The 15,342-nt window shown below is 45.5% G+C and overlaps 1 pseudogene; it reads left to right on the top strand.

The window, feature by feature from the left end:
• The first annotated feature begins 5,476 nt into the window (after positions 1 to 5,476).
• Positions 5,477 to 5,944, top strand: LOC136376965 (ubiquitin-conjugating enzyme E2 W pseudogene; annotated as a pseudogene).
• Positions 5,945 to 15,342: the final 9,398 nt, after the last annotated feature.

Below are 15,342 nucleotides of genomic sequence, written 5' to 3'. Positions count from 1 at the left end.
CACTTTGGTCATGGATTCGAATTTAGCGAGCCACAGAACACACTGAACTTTCCTCTGTACCATCCACATCTCGACTGGCATGGCCGTGGGCTGCTCCACTGTATACACGGTGTTATGTCATCATCTGCGCATGCGCACATGCTGCCACATCATCCTACAGAAACTGGGAGGGTTTTCCTTTTATTTGGTGCAGATTTCACATTTCTATCATCTTTTTTTGCTTCCCTGTGACCGGTCAAAAGTGCACCATGACTTTACGGACACACTGTGTATTACCAAACAATACTATGCATTCTATCCACTCCTTTTTACAGAAATGATAGTGTGTTATACCAAGTTTATGCCCCTTTGCATATTTATTTTATATATATATTTTTAATGATCTTTCCATATGATATGTATATGGAGCTACTATAATACTTTGCAGCAGCACCATCATATTTAATGTCCCTGTGGGTGGACATTAAACCCAGTGATACCTCCTGGAGATGGCCCAGATTCGAGGAGGGCCTGCACTTTAGGAATGACCTGCTGCCCGGGCCTCTTCTGGGCGTGCAGTTATCCTGCTTTCCATCGACTCTGGTCATGTCTCCGCCGGGTCTCGGCTTCAGCGCTGAGGCTGCGCGGTGCCGTGAGACCCCGTACTGGTTACGGCTCAGACCCACGCTGGTTGCAGTCTTTTCACCTAGATTTTTTTTTGTGCTGGCTGGGTCTGGCGTGGTTCTGCAGATGTTCTGTGGAGGACCTAAGTGCCAACATGCACGTGCCATGTGTAATCCGTTCCCTCCGTGAGGCTCTCCTGTGTCCCTGTCCACTTCCGTGCCGCCCCACCCTCGGTCTTTTCTCCTGAGACGTCTGTGACCCACGAACCCCAGAGCCTTCTCACCCACCTTGGTGTTCCCCTCTTCCTCTTGACCATCTTGGAGTGCCTGGAGATAGGACTCTGGTGTTGTCACCTAACCTCACACCTTTGGTGACAAATGGAGCGTAAGGCCAATGATGAGCCAGGCCAGGGGGCACAGTGGTGACAGGAGGAGGTGGCATTTGGGTCTGCTGGTGCCGTCAGATGATCAGGAACGTGGCGGTACGGGGTTCAGTGAGGAGGGCTTAGCCCATTCAGTCTTCAGGAGAATCTCTGGTGGTGGTTTGGGGGAGGTAATTAGGATCTAAGCCAATAAGAATGGTTTAATCCCTATCCTTACATAAAGCCTGGATAGAGAGAATCCTTTGGGTCATTGGTTAATTTCTTGATTAAACTGATATTGATTGAGTACCTATTACATGCAAAGCACTCTGTTAGGCGATGCTGCAGTCTCTAGTTTATCGTTTTACATGGTATGGTTTCGCCTGTGTTGCTGGGGTCACCAAGGCATGCGGGCCCTTTCATTGCTGTTGCCACAAACTTTTGTGGCCTTTCAAGGCCTGTGAGTCTTTTTTCCCCAGGGCTCAGCCAGTAAGCCAGAATGCAAGTCCTTGAAAGTCACAGTTTAAATCAGGACAGTCACAGAAGTAGACATCTGATTAGGATGGCACACAGAACAAGCTTAATCAATGTTGTCTCAACTGAATAGATTGGGGTCAATGAAAGTCCTTTTGGAGAACCAAACGGGGCACCCATGCCTTCACTCACTGGGGATAATGGACTTGGGAATAATTATCAGTCTAATTTCTTTTTACATCAATGTTGATTTGATGTCCAGTAATATATGAACTGTACCTTTAATGGCCTTTTAATGATGAAGAGGATCAGAAGCATTTTAGATCTGAACCTGCACCATTAGTTTCCATTCCAGAAACCCACTGTAATTGCCACAGCTGCTTCTCCAGACCCTGCAAGAGCACCGAGTTCCTATGAGCATATCTGCCCAGTTCATCTCAATCAGTGCTAAGCCAGGTCTGATGCAGGTTCCAGGGGGCTGGTAGCTGAAGGTGGAAAAGGATAGGGGGTAAGGGGGTTAAGAGAGGGCTGAGGGGCTGAAGCATTCAGGGCCTGGAGTGTCAGAATCTCTCAGAACAGGGGTTCTCTCAGCCCCAGGCCTCTCCTCTCTCCTCACGGAGAGTTCCAAGCTTACAGAGTAGAATATTGAGTTGTTATAAAACCCTGTATTGGGTTCTACCAGTCATAATGGAAAATAACCCACTAAGGATTCTTGGTAATTCTGCATTCTCCCCCCTGCCATTTGTGAAGGTTTGGCATAGGTAGGGAGGGTGTGGGGCATATGAGGCAGGGTGCCCAGCTGGGGGAATGAATCCAGATAGGTAGAATTTGGGAGAAGGGAGATATTCAGATGAAATACTTAATGTGCTATTGAGTCCTTTGAATACCTATCCCCAAGATCCATTTCCTGCCATTCTCTGTGACCTGGAAGGCTGATCCCTGTGGACTGCATCACCCAAGCTCTCTTGCCCTCTGGCTTCCTGTTGGTTTTGGCCATAGAGAGGTCTTGGCAGGAGATCTGAGGTTAGAAGGAGAGAGAGTTCAGGGTATTTCTCCCTCCACTCCCTTCCTGCTCAGGTATTGCAGTTCTGACAGTGGTTGCATCCTCTACACCTGTGGCTATTGCCAGGAAGCCCATCTTCCATGGCTCCTGCTCTTACTGGGCTCTAATAACATGTTTTGCTTTCCTTGCAACTAGGGTGGTATAGCTTCCTGTTTTTGCTGGTCCCTAATAGATTCCCTTAACCCCATTCATACCTCTGCAAATAGCATCTTTATTAAATTTAAAATCCCAACTAAGTGTGCCATCTGTTTCCTGGGAAAACCCTAATTGATACAGTAGATTCGTCAAACAGAGACTGGCTAATGTTTCCCAACATATTCCATTTCCTGAACACACAGGAAGAGTGACTACATTTCTCATTCTCCTTTGCATGTAGGTTGAGGCTATGTGACTGGATTCAGACCAGTGGGGTGGTATATGGCACTTCCAACCAAATGCAACTGGCCTCACCCTCTTCCTCTTCCAAGTCAACATTGTAAACTCTATGTTTAAGGCTGCAGTGTCTTGAGTTGGAAAAGAAGTGTGGATCTCCGAGTCACTGCTTGGAGGAGAATTGCCCAACTGTATTCATCTATGATATGAGTGAGAAATAAGTTTTTGTTGTGTTGTGCACTGAGATTTTGAGAGTAGTTTGTTGCTGCAATTAGGGTTAATTACCTTGACTAATTCAGTGGAGATATTGAATGGAGAGGCCACTTAAAGCAATGGAGGATCCAAGCCATAGATATAAGGAAGCCTATAATATAACTTGGGTGAGACCACAATGAGGGTTAACAAAGAGTATAACATTATTGCTTGTGAAAAGAATTTGAATTGCAGACTTGAGTTTAAATCCAGGCTTCACCACTTTCTAGCTATGTAATCGTAGATAAGTTACTTTACCTTTTTATATGTTTTCTCTCTCTCTCTCTCTCTCTTTCTTTCTTTCTTTTTTTTTTTTTTGACAGAGACATGGATGGGGACAGATAGGGACAGACAGACAGGAAGGGAGAGAGATGAGAAGCATCAATTCTTTATTGCAGCTCCTTAGTTGTTCAGTGATTGCCCTCTCATATGTGCCTTGACCCAGAGGCTACACAGAGTGAGTGACCCCTTGCTCAAGCCAGTGACCTTGGGCTCAAGCTGGTGAATCTTTCTCAAATCAGATGAGCCCGCGCTCAAGCCGGTGACCTTGGGTCCTCTGTGTCCCAGTCCAACACTCTATCCACTGCACTACCAACTGGTCAGGCTGTTTTTATCTGTAAAATGGGGAAATGATGCCTGTTTCACAAGGGTTTTTGTGTATAGATGATTTATTTTAATAAGAGTTGGTACTCAATAAACATTCCTTCTTTCTCTTTTCCCAGCTGTGAATTCTAAACTCAGTGCCTCCAGTTAATTGGCAAATAATTTCACTTTGGGTGGGGCACCTATTTTCTAATTTCTAATGGCAAAGGACAGTTCACATTACCCTGAGCATCCTGGTAAAACGTTATTGACCAGGAAAGGGGGATTTCCTTTAGGTCTTAGACTAAAGCATTAACTCTTTCACTTCTCTGCCCCTCAGGGCCCCATCTTGAAATTTGCAGGCCACCTAACACATGTATCAAGTCAAGCAAAACTGAGCCTCTAAGTCCCAGTGCCCCCCTTACCTCATGACTGAGTGTGGATCCTGGGGCTAAAATGTCCTCTGAAAAATTAAAGAGAGAGGACACTCCATGGAAACTTTTTCATCATCAAGAGGGCTTGTCTGAAGCCCTGGCCAGTTGGCTCAGTGGTGGAGCATCGGCCTGGCCTGTGGATGTCCTTTGTTTGATTTCTAGTCAAAGCACACAGGAGAAGCGCCCACCTGCTTCTCCACTCTTTCCCCTCTTGCTTCTCTCTCTCTCTCTCTCCCCCTCCTATAGTCATGGCTTGATTGGAGCAAGTTGGCCCTGGATGCTGAGGATGGCTTCGTGATCTCCACCTCAGGCACTAAGAAGAGCTTGGTTGCTGAACAACAGAGCAAAGCCCCCTATTGGCTTGCTGGTTGGATCCTGGTCAGGGCACATGCAGGAGTCTGTCTTTCTGTCTCCCTGTCTTCTCACTAAATTAAAAAAAATAATAAGAGGGCTTATCTGTTTATACATCCATTCATCCATCCAGAAAATAATTGTTTAGTGCCTAGTATATGTAAGGAATACTTTTAGTCCCTGTAGTAGATACAAATATGGATTATAGATCCTTCCCTGAATAGCTTATATTTTTTCAAAAGAGAAGATAAATTATCTGCATAAATAACTGTAAGACCAGGATGTGATGAATATGGAAGACAAGATACAAGTGGCATGGAGGGATCGGTGAGCATCTGAGTAAATCTTGAAGGTAAGGTGGGATTTAGACATATGGTGATGAGGGAAGGGTCAAGCATGGGAAAGTGGAAGAGACCCCTGGGGGAAATTGTGGCTAATACTCTGGCTATTAGTTTATCAGTTAAGAGAAACAGTTTGAGAAATGTCTACAAGAACAGATTATGTAGAGCCTGAATTTTAGGTCAAGATGCTTATGATGAGGGCAGGGGCCAGTTTCTCAGCACTGGAGTGGTGTGTGCCTTGGAAGATTATTTGGAAAGCCATGTTCAGCACCTATTGGAGGCAGCAGGAGACAGAGATGAGGCCAATTAGAAGACCCTCAGCCACCGAGGTAAACTTTAATGTGAGAGTAAACTAGGATAGAATCTATAAGAGTCTAAAGAATGTTGGAGAGAGTCATTCAGCATAGTCTTTATTATGTATCTACTAATTCTCTGTCAGTCATTGGCAGGGGGTGAAAACTCTTGACACACAACTCTTGCCTTCTCAGTGTTTAGTGTATGACTTGAGGGATAAACTTGTCCTTTTAAAACTCTTCCCCTTTATGGCCACACAGGATAAATATGAGTTCACTTAGTTCTTCCCACCTGCACTCTGCACACTGTCAAAGCATCCCACCTTGGCTCTGGCCTCATGGCCTTGGGGGGTGGTTTCATCATGGCATCAATGCAGAAACAACTGCAGAATGAGCTGTTGGTTTTGCAAATTGACCCACCTTCTGGTAAGACTTTAAATTAAAAGAATGTTCAAAATTTAATTACACAGAGGATTGTAGACATGGAAGGTACACCAGGCACCTTAATGAAAGGTGAAAATTTCAACTTCTATTTAAGTTTAGTCCTTGATATGCTTTTGACTCTCCTCAGGCCATGTTTACTAGTGAAAATATTCTCATTCATCCTCATGTTTATAACAATGGTCATATCTGTCTATCCATTCTAACAGAGGACTGGTCCCCAGGGCTCTCAGTCCAATCAGTTTGTTTTAGCATTATTAGCATGCATTCCAGCTGCAAAGAAAAGAGAAGACCACCAGGTAATTCTCTTTTATGTTAGAATATGTAAAAAGACACCAAAGAAAACAATATGGTGATATTATGATGATATTTGTTGATCACACTATTATCATCCTCCTACTGGAAGACAGTCCTACCGAGAAAATGACTACTTTGTCATTCAGTCTCTGAACTTTAGCCTTTGACTGGAAGTGACCCACAGGCGATGAAGACTGCTTCCTTAGACTGTGCATTCTGGGCACATGCTGATCTCTCGTTCAGTCCAGGCAACTGACATGCTTTTATTAGTCATACAGCATTAATGCAGGTGTCAGGAAATGTCATATATAATTCCATTTTTTATTTTTATTTTTTTTTAAAGCTTTTGGAAAAGTTCCAGGTCCTCATGTTTTGTGCAATATCGATGACTTCCTTGGCGGTTTTGGGATGTTCATTGCCAGCAATAAATATCGTAATTGAAAAAGTTTTATTAACTCCTGCCACCCAATGATTAATGCATGATGGGGCCTATGAAATGAACTTATCAGTTCTAGTGGGGTTATAAATAGAGCGAGGAATCCAACATTACTTTGAAAGTCACCCCAACTCATTTCTACTTGGATTCTCTGCACTGTGATTCTAAGGTTAACGGCATGAATTACATGCATCTTTAAAGGATTGTAATTAAAAATCATTGAGTATTTATTTAATTTTTTGCATCTGCTGTTAAATTGTTTTGATATGGAAGATTTTTAAGTAACATTGGCAGAGAGGTACACTGTGTTATCCCTATGGTGAAAATAACTTTTTTTTATTGTTGTGTATAGTTCCTCAATCTCTGAAGTAAAGGTATGAGTAATAGGGTATGAATAGTTTAATCAAGGCTTTATTTTGGAAGTAGGAAGAATGGCAGTGATGATTAAACTGCTGCAGTCCGTAATTTGGGCTTCTTTGTATATTAATGATTTTTCCAACCAGAGTACACACTTCCTTCCTGCTAACCATCATCAGCATGAACCCTACCACCTAAAAACACTGTTTCATTTATTTATGTTTGAAAATCTATAAACATTTGTGTTTGGAATTTTATTTTATTATATATACTGCTCACAAAAATTAGGGAATATTTCAAAATGAATATGAAGCAATAAAGAAAGAAGCATTTGATGTTATTAAACAAGAACATCAGAAAAGCAAATGACAAGTCGAAGGAAGTTGTTAAATTATGCAAATGATATGCAAAACCAACTTTTATTTCATTGGTGAAAATGCACCATACAAAAGGCTAAAAGTACTGGAGTATCTGCACATTTTCTGATCCCCTACTTTTTGTGAGCAATGTATATATTTTTTTATTTTGTTATATTTTAAGTCAAGTCAAGTCTGAATGTCACAATACTTTTTTTTTTTTTTTTTACAGAGACTGAGAGTGAGTCAGAGAGAGGGATAGACAGGGACAAACAGACAGGAACGGAGAGAGATGAGAAGCATCAATCATTAGTTTTTCATTGCGTGTTGCAACACCTTAGCTGTTCATTGATTGCTTCCTCATATGAGCCTTCACCGCAGGCCTTCAGCAGACCCAGTAACCCCTTGCTGGACCCAGTGACTTTGGGTTTAAGCTGGTGGGCTTTTGCTCAAACCAGATGAGTGCGCACTCAAGCTGGCAACCTCGGGGTCTCGAACCTGGGTCCTCTGCATCCCAGTCCGATGCTCTATCCACTGCGCCACCGCCTGGTCAGGCTGTCACAATACTTAAACTGAAAAGTTTTTGTCTAGTTTTTTCTCCTAAATTTCCTTTGCTTGCACCATCTTATCCTTTAATCCCATACTCTAAAATAAGAAATACATTTTGACAAAGGCTTAATTTTTTTTTAAAGCATCCCAGGCCCTGGTTGATTGGCTCAGCGGTAGAGTATCAGCCCAGCATGTGGAAGTCCCGGGTTCGATTCCCAGCCAGGACACCTAGGAGAGGCTCCCATCTGCTTCTCCACTTTCTGTCCCCCCCCCCTCCATTCTCTCTATCTCTCTCTTCCCCTCCTGCAGCCAAGGTTCCATTGGAGCAAAGTTGGCCCGGGCACTGAGGATGGCTCCGTGGCCTCCACCTCAGGTGGTAGAATGGCTCTGGTTGCAACAGAGCAACAGCCCAGATGGGCAGAGCATCGCCCCCTGGTGGGCATGCTGGGTGGATCCCAGTCAGGCACATATGGGAGTCTGTCTGTCTGCCTCCCCGCTTCTCACTTCAGAAAAGTACAATAAATAGATAGATATATAGATGATAGATAGATAGATAGATAGATAGATAGATAGATAGATAGATAGATGATAGATAACAAAAGCATCCCACTTTTACCCCAAAAACACTAAAGATAAGATAGGGTTATAGTTTTAAGATGTGGTCTGCTATCCATTCTTAGTGAACAAACAGATAGCACTAACCATATGTACCATATATTTTAAGAGCTTTATAAATACTATATCAGAAAAGAGTGTAATTTACCTAAGACCTAAATAAGTAAGTATATAAATAAATAGTATATCAGTTTAACCTCTGAGGTAGATACTGTAATCATCACCATTTTAGAAATAAGGACCCTGAAGCATAGAGAGATTAAATAATTTGCCCAAAGTCATATAGCTAATAAGTAGCAGATCTGAGATTTACAACCGAGGGAGTCTGGCTGCAGAATCCTCACACTTAACCATTATATCATACCATCTCCCCGCGTCACTGCTTTCCCTATCTCCCCTGCAATGAGTCGCAGCCAGAGGGGAACTGCCCTTGGATCTTACCCATCCCCACTGAATCAGTTCTCTCTTCCTGGCTCGCAATGCTGTCCCAGCTCACAGCCATAGCTAGGAGTAGCTGACTAACCTCTGCCGCAGTTATAGGTGCTGTCAGTGATGAACTTCATTGCCCCTCTCTGCTGGGTAACCAGCCAGGAAGGTGGATGGGGCAACTTAATGCGTTGCTGAGAGACAATGGTCTTATGAGGGGTGGTCCTGAACCTGCGGCATTTTTCACCCTCTCTTTAGAGCCACCTGGTAATGTCGCCGTTCAGCACGCCCCTCCGGAAGAGGCAGCTGCCATGGCAGCACTTAGAGTGGGGACTGTGACGTTTGTTCTCCGTGGGTGCTTGGACAAGTTATTCAACTTCTCTAAGCACCAGTTTCTCTGCCCGTGAAATGGGGGGGGGATAATTACATAGGATTTCCTTCATCACACTGCGGTAAAGAGTAAATGAAGCCATTTCTGTCCAGTGCTAAGCACAGTGCCAGACATCCAGCAAGTGCTCAGGAGATGTTAGCTGTGGCCATCCTGCCCAGCGAAGGACAAACTCTTCCCAAGATTCACGATGGCAGACTCAGAGGGACTTAGAAACCCAGGGTGGCTGGTTAGGCCCTTACTCAAGGAAAGAACTAAAATGTCCCAATAACCTTTTGGGGTGGAGGAACCGCAGCTTTGGGCCCCACCACACAAAGGTGTGCGGGCGTCCTGGCATGGCATTGCATGCTGGATTGCAAGGCAGTGTTAAATCGTGGTTAACTCACTAGCCCTGGAACCAGGCAGCCTGGATTTAAATCTCAACTTTGCCATTTACCAGCCACGTGACCTCGGGCGGATTCACATCCCTGAGCCTCAGTTTCATTGTCTGTAAAACGAGGAGATGATGCTAGCCTCCTCAGAGGGTTGTTGGAGGATAAGTAAGTTAATACATGTAAAGTCTTTATCACAGTACTTGGCACACTGTAGGACTCGATAAGGATTAGCTATTATAACTGCATTCATTTGCATAAAACTAACAAATCCTTCTTCTTCTAGAAAAGAAGGCTGGGGCAGATTTTGTTCTTTACTGGAAAGAGATAACCCACAAAATCCAGGAGAGGAACTAAGTTAGACCTTGAGGGTGGAAGTTCTTTCCCATCCTACAGCTGGGAGATGGGGGAGGAACCCATGCCTTCTAAGACAACGAATTTACATGTAAACCTGGAGCGAAGGCAGCGTGACCCCAGGCAGCCACACTAGAGGCCAGAGTGAAGAGGGAAGTGAGCTTTCCTCAGGCGTCCCATGAGGAAGGGAGTGAGTACGGCTGCCTCTCCTTGGTCTTCCTTGTAGACAACAGAGGCTTTGAGCTTCTGGTGTCCCCTTGACCACACTGGGAATGGAACGCTCATTACATAAGGCTCTCACTGCAGGCCTGTGGTGGCTTCCTCTGCCCCTCAAAGAGCCACATACAAGATGTAGAGCAGGAGATGAGGCACACTGATGACCCATGGCAGTGTGTGCTACGTGACAAAGAGGGACTCTGGGATCAGGAAACCTGGGATCTAATTCCACCTGTGCCACAAGCTAGCCGGTAAGCCTTAGGTAAGTCACCGCACCTTGCCAAGTGTCGCTTTCCTCGCTGTGGAACACTCCCGTCCCAACTCTCAATGCACTGGATTATCCTTAAGTAACATCCTCTCAGCTCAGAGACCCTGTAAGTGCTCAGGCAATTAGGAGTTTAAAGAAGGGACAAGCCTATGGGGGTTGAAGTGGTCGAAGGTTCCATGGAAGACGTGAGCCTGGCAGGTTTGTGTAGGCAGAAGGGAGGACGTTTTCTTCTTGTTCCCGTGGGGCCCCTGACAGCTGGCCATCTCTGTGGGCCTGTCTGTCAGGCCAGGAGAATCTCTTCGGGGAGTCTGAGCCCACCTCCTCACTTTATGGTGTCATAGGGCCACACCAGGGGAATGAGCAAGGCTTCAGGCTGTGTAAGCTGACTGAGACTTGCCTGCAGGCCAGTTGGATGGTTTCCTTTGTAGTCCTATTTGTTTCTCATAAGCTAAGCACTGCCCAGGTCAGGGGCAACAAAACTTTCCCTGGACTGGAGAGATTGTCTTGCAACAAGACTGAGGCTCCTGACCAGGGCTGGATCCCACCGTTCTCTCTGAGGGATGCTGCTCATTCAAGAGCAGGGCTGTGGGTAAAATGTTTCACTGGACTTGACATCCCTCCTTCTTATCATCATTTCCACGAAGGCTCACTGAGGAAGCTGTCCCGGACACCTGCTGAGAAAGAAATCTAGCCCTTTATATCCATCCCCTAAAACGGCTCCAGCCGTCAAGCACTGTTGGCCTTCCTGCCAACTTCAATTTAATTACACAAAAGACCCTGGCTCTCTTTCCAAGCTAATTAGAAGCCCACATAAGGTTGGAAGGAAAGGAGGTAAGTCAGACCCCAAGACAACGGTGTTGTGAGGGTTATGTTGTAAAGTACCGTTTCGCCGGGTTTACGTAGAGATCCCAAGTCCAAATGAATTTTTAAGGAGTTTTATTAAAAGGAGGAAATTTAATATGCCGGCTGCATATGGCTAACATGGGGCAAAGCTGACCCAAATCATGCGTGCTGCGCACAGCCCTGAGGCAGGTTATATACCTTTGATCACACACGAGTTGGTGGGAGAAGGGGGAGGGGGAGTGATGACACAATACATTAACAAGCTTATAACACTCGTCTATAAAATTTATAAAAAAAACATTTCTACATATTAAAACTTATAGGGTAACACCATAGCGAAAAATATTGTTCTACGTATTAAAAGATATTTCTAAATTTTTCAGTGTTTATTTGCTATTTCTTTGTTTAGAGGTATATGCATTAACTATACGCTTTCAGGATGGGGCGGGGAGCCTGCATGGCGCCAGGGAATAAGCTTTTGCAAATGGCCCATTAAAGAAGAAGAGGAGAGGAAAAAGATTTGCTTAGTCTTTTTCTCCCCCCCCCCTCCCCCCCCCCCCCCGCACCTGGCTAGGTTTTACCCTGTTTCTCACAGAAGTGGGGGGAGGAGGAATTTAAGTCTCCCTAGCACAAAATTTCTTTACAATACAATACTGTTGTCTATCCTGAGTTGGTGCAAATCACACACAAGTATAAAAATCATATTTACAGAATCTCTCTCTATGCCTAGCCTAAATGATAAAATGCCCTTTAAGCTTCCTGGTAAAAAGGGTCTCCTACACAGTATGTCTCTGCAAGCTAGGAAACTTTCACATTCCTTTACTTTCACTCCCTACAGAAAGGAGAGGACAAGAAACCTAACTATTTTCCCTAAAATATTAATATTAATTTCCTATTCTTTGGTACCTTACCACAGTATCACGGGAAGCTGATGGAAATTCAACTTTGTGTTGTGCTATCTGCTTTTGCTCTGAACTCACTTTTTTATTCCCAGCTCGTCTTGGGGGCTCTTTTCCACCCCCTCAAAACCCAGCACAGTGGGGTTATTCTTCATGACAGGGGCCATTTGCCTATTCCCTATGTTACAGGGTTTTCTTTTTTCCTAAAGGTCAAGCTAGTACACTCTCATGCGAGAGTCCACCGTGCTTGTCACGGATGACAACGGGGCCCTGATGAATGTCCAGTGGTCGCAACAACTCCAAGATAGGAACCTGCCCCTTTTAGGTAAGCAGCCAGGGGGCTTGGCTGCTTCAGGCTGAGAGGTTGAGTCCGAGTGGAAGTTCAGGGTCCCATGGTGACAACTGCTCCTCTACAAACCCTCCTGAGGATGGGTTTACTGCAAGTGCGCCCTTCCAGGGCTGACCTCCAGAGTCACTCGGGAGCAGCCCGGCCCCATTAACTGTAGTTCCCTGGGCTCCAGACCTTGAAGCCACCCTCGGCTTTTCCTGGCTTGCAACACGCGAGGTTATCCTTTCAGATGTCACGGACTGAGGGTTGTTCAGCTCGTTTTTTCTTTCACCACCATAAGACTGCTGTGGGGAACAGAGGTCCCCTTCTGGGTCATTTATTTTTTAATTACACTTCACAATGAAGATCTTAGTTCCTCTCAGGCCACTTTATTTTCTGAAAAGGAAGGGTCATTAATGCTGACACAAGAGCGTACAGAAGAACGTGAGTAATGATGCCTTTTTTTCATGATGAGAACGCTTGCTCCTAACTTTTTCCCCCAACACCTCTCTTTAAGAGAAAAGCCCACAGTCACAGATTGACCCAGCTGGAAGGAACTTTAGAATCATTCGGTGTAGCCTCTCATATTCTAGATGAGGTAATGTGGTTCAGAAGGGTAGAGCAGAGGGGTGAAGTCAGTTGGACATGCAGAAACTATGGCATTGGAAATGTGGCTCTCAGACATCCTCCACCTCCTCTTCTGTGGCCAAGGAAGAGTTAGATGCTCTTCACGTTTCTACTTTTGGGGTCTGGCTCTGTCATCTTGGAAAAATATACATAAAACAAGGATGATGTGAAAAAGAAAGTAATATTTTCACTTCAGCGTCTCATGATAAGAACACTTCTCCCCTATTCCCTTTCAGCTCCACAAACTCTCCACCCTCTACTTCCAGATGCCCATCTCAACATGTTCTGGATCCTGGCTGGCTGTAGGAGGCACGCTTGGCACTGCTTCTCTCCCCACCCCAGCTGAGACCCCCGGTACAGCTGATGGGAGCAGAGAGAGACACCTGACCCTACGGAGTTCCATTCATAGACATAACCTGCTGTCAGACGTTGGAACTGTGGTTAGTTGGCAGTCGGTGCCGGACTTGGAAGGCAGCACAGATCTGAGCATGGCAGTGGCCATCTTGGGCTTTGTGCAGAAATAGTAAGTCTATTTTTTTAAAAATAAGCAAAAGGATGGGATCAGTACAGGACCACATGGGGATAAGCTACCATGTTCCCCAGAGAAACAGAAAGCAGGGCCTCCGGTCCTGGTGATTGTTGCCGTCGTGTTGCTTCCTGCAGTTCCTACCCTCGGCTGGCACAAACCTTCACGATCTTCTCTCCCCATCTTTTATTTGTATTGGCCTTAGCCCCTTCCAGTCACAGGATTTCTAACTGGAGCATTATCCTGCACCATCCACATGTGCAAGTCTTGCTCCTCAAACCAGGAACAAGATCTCAAAGGCCAGAGGTTTATGTCTTAGTCTTTTAAAAAAATCTTTCCAGGTAACTTGACTATGTCAGCGGTTGAGAGGTTGGGCTGAAAGGCTTTCTGGAAATCCATTTCTGTGAACCCTTTTAAACATTTACTTCAACTGGCCCCCAGGAGGCCTTTTTGAGCTTCCCAATATAAAGCGATGCAGTATTAACTGCAATTATCATGTTAAGGGAAATGAATTCCAACGTGTCTTCTTCAGTCCTGATTTCCCCAGGCCTCTCGCTGGCAGGTTGTGGAATGACAGCGATTGTAATAATACAGACGTCAGTGGCTCGTGTGGCACCTCAGGCCCGGAAAGGGCTGCCTTTGCTGTTTTTGAGGGCTCCAGGCGATGCCTCTCTGGCTGCCGATCCACCTTCAGCCTGTCCTTCCAGTACCTTCCTCCCTCCTCATTCAGTCCTTTTCCCTGCTGCCACCTGGCTGTCTCCCAAGTGCTTCACGCCCACCTGTGGCACATACTGTTAGGCGCTGGTGCTTGGCCGTTCTCAACACTGTCCTTCCTTCCTGGCAGAGCTGGCCTCCTGTGAGAGATGCCAAAAGTGCCAAATGCAGACCCTCCCACACTGCCTGGCAACTAGGGCTTAGGGATGTAACCCAGTTCTGACCAACTGGACCTGAAAGTCTCCGGAAAACCTGTTCCTCCGTAATAGAAAAGACACACGGGAGAGAAATCTCCCCTTTCCTGCGGTGGGATGTTGCGTGTTGGAGCCACGATGCTCGGGCCTCCACTCCGATACTGTGATTGTGGGGGGAAGCCGCCCCGAACCCTACACCGAAGAGATCCTGAAGCTCTCTGCTGCTGGACTCTTTATTGTATGAGAAAGTGAAATGTTCTTGTAACTTAACCACCTTTATGTGGGCCCTCTTTCGTTACGTACAGGCAAAAGCAACCTAAGACTGTTCACAGATTCCTGGAGGGCAGAATTCTAAACGTGGGTACGCAAGGCCGTCACAATGTGCCCCGCATCCTGCTCCAGCGTTGTCCTGGGCAAACCCACCTTGCACTCCCATTCCCCAGCGACACCAAACTGTTTGCCCAACAGACTGAGCGGCATAAGCCTCAGCTGGGATGCACTCACTTCCCTGCTTGTTAGTGCTTACTCATGTTACAAGACCCAGCTCAACTTTCCTCGACACCTCACGCCTTTTGTACAGTTGAACTTCCTGTCCCTGTGCCCTCTGTGCCTGTTAAAACATCAAGAGTGGCACCTGTAACACCAGTTTCTGTTGACGTGTCTGGCTCCCCTTCCAGCTGTAAGTTCTCTTGGGCGAGGCCGTATTTTTTTTTTCCAGCTTGGTAGGCCGGTGCAGATACTCAATACATGTTTTCATCAATAAATCCCTAAGTAAATAATTGAATGAGTAATTAAATTAGTTGATCCCGATTCTTGACTTTTCTTATTAACAGAATCGTTTTAGGGTTTTGGCGTTGTTCGTTTTTAAGTGTGTGAGTGTCAGTTTTAGCTCAGCGCAGCTCACATTCCCGCGTGCCTACGAGTCACCTGGAAGCCTTGTTAGCATGCAGATTATGCAGCGGGTCTGGGTCTGCGTGAGCCTTCCAGTCTGCATTGCTAACAAGCTCCTGG

The sequence above is a fragment of the Saccopteryx leptura genome, chromosome 6 (assembly GCF_036850995.1).
Source record: "Saccopteryx leptura isolate mSacLep1 chromosome 6, mSacLep1_pri_phased_curated, whole genome shotgun sequence".
In the NCBI taxonomy this organism is placed as follows: domain Eukaryota; kingdom Metazoa; phylum Chordata; class Mammalia; order Chiroptera; family Emballonuridae; genus Saccopteryx; species Saccopteryx leptura.
The sequence above is the reverse complement of the archived record's forward strand: the minus strand, read 5'-3'. Positions and strand labels throughout refer to the sequence as shown.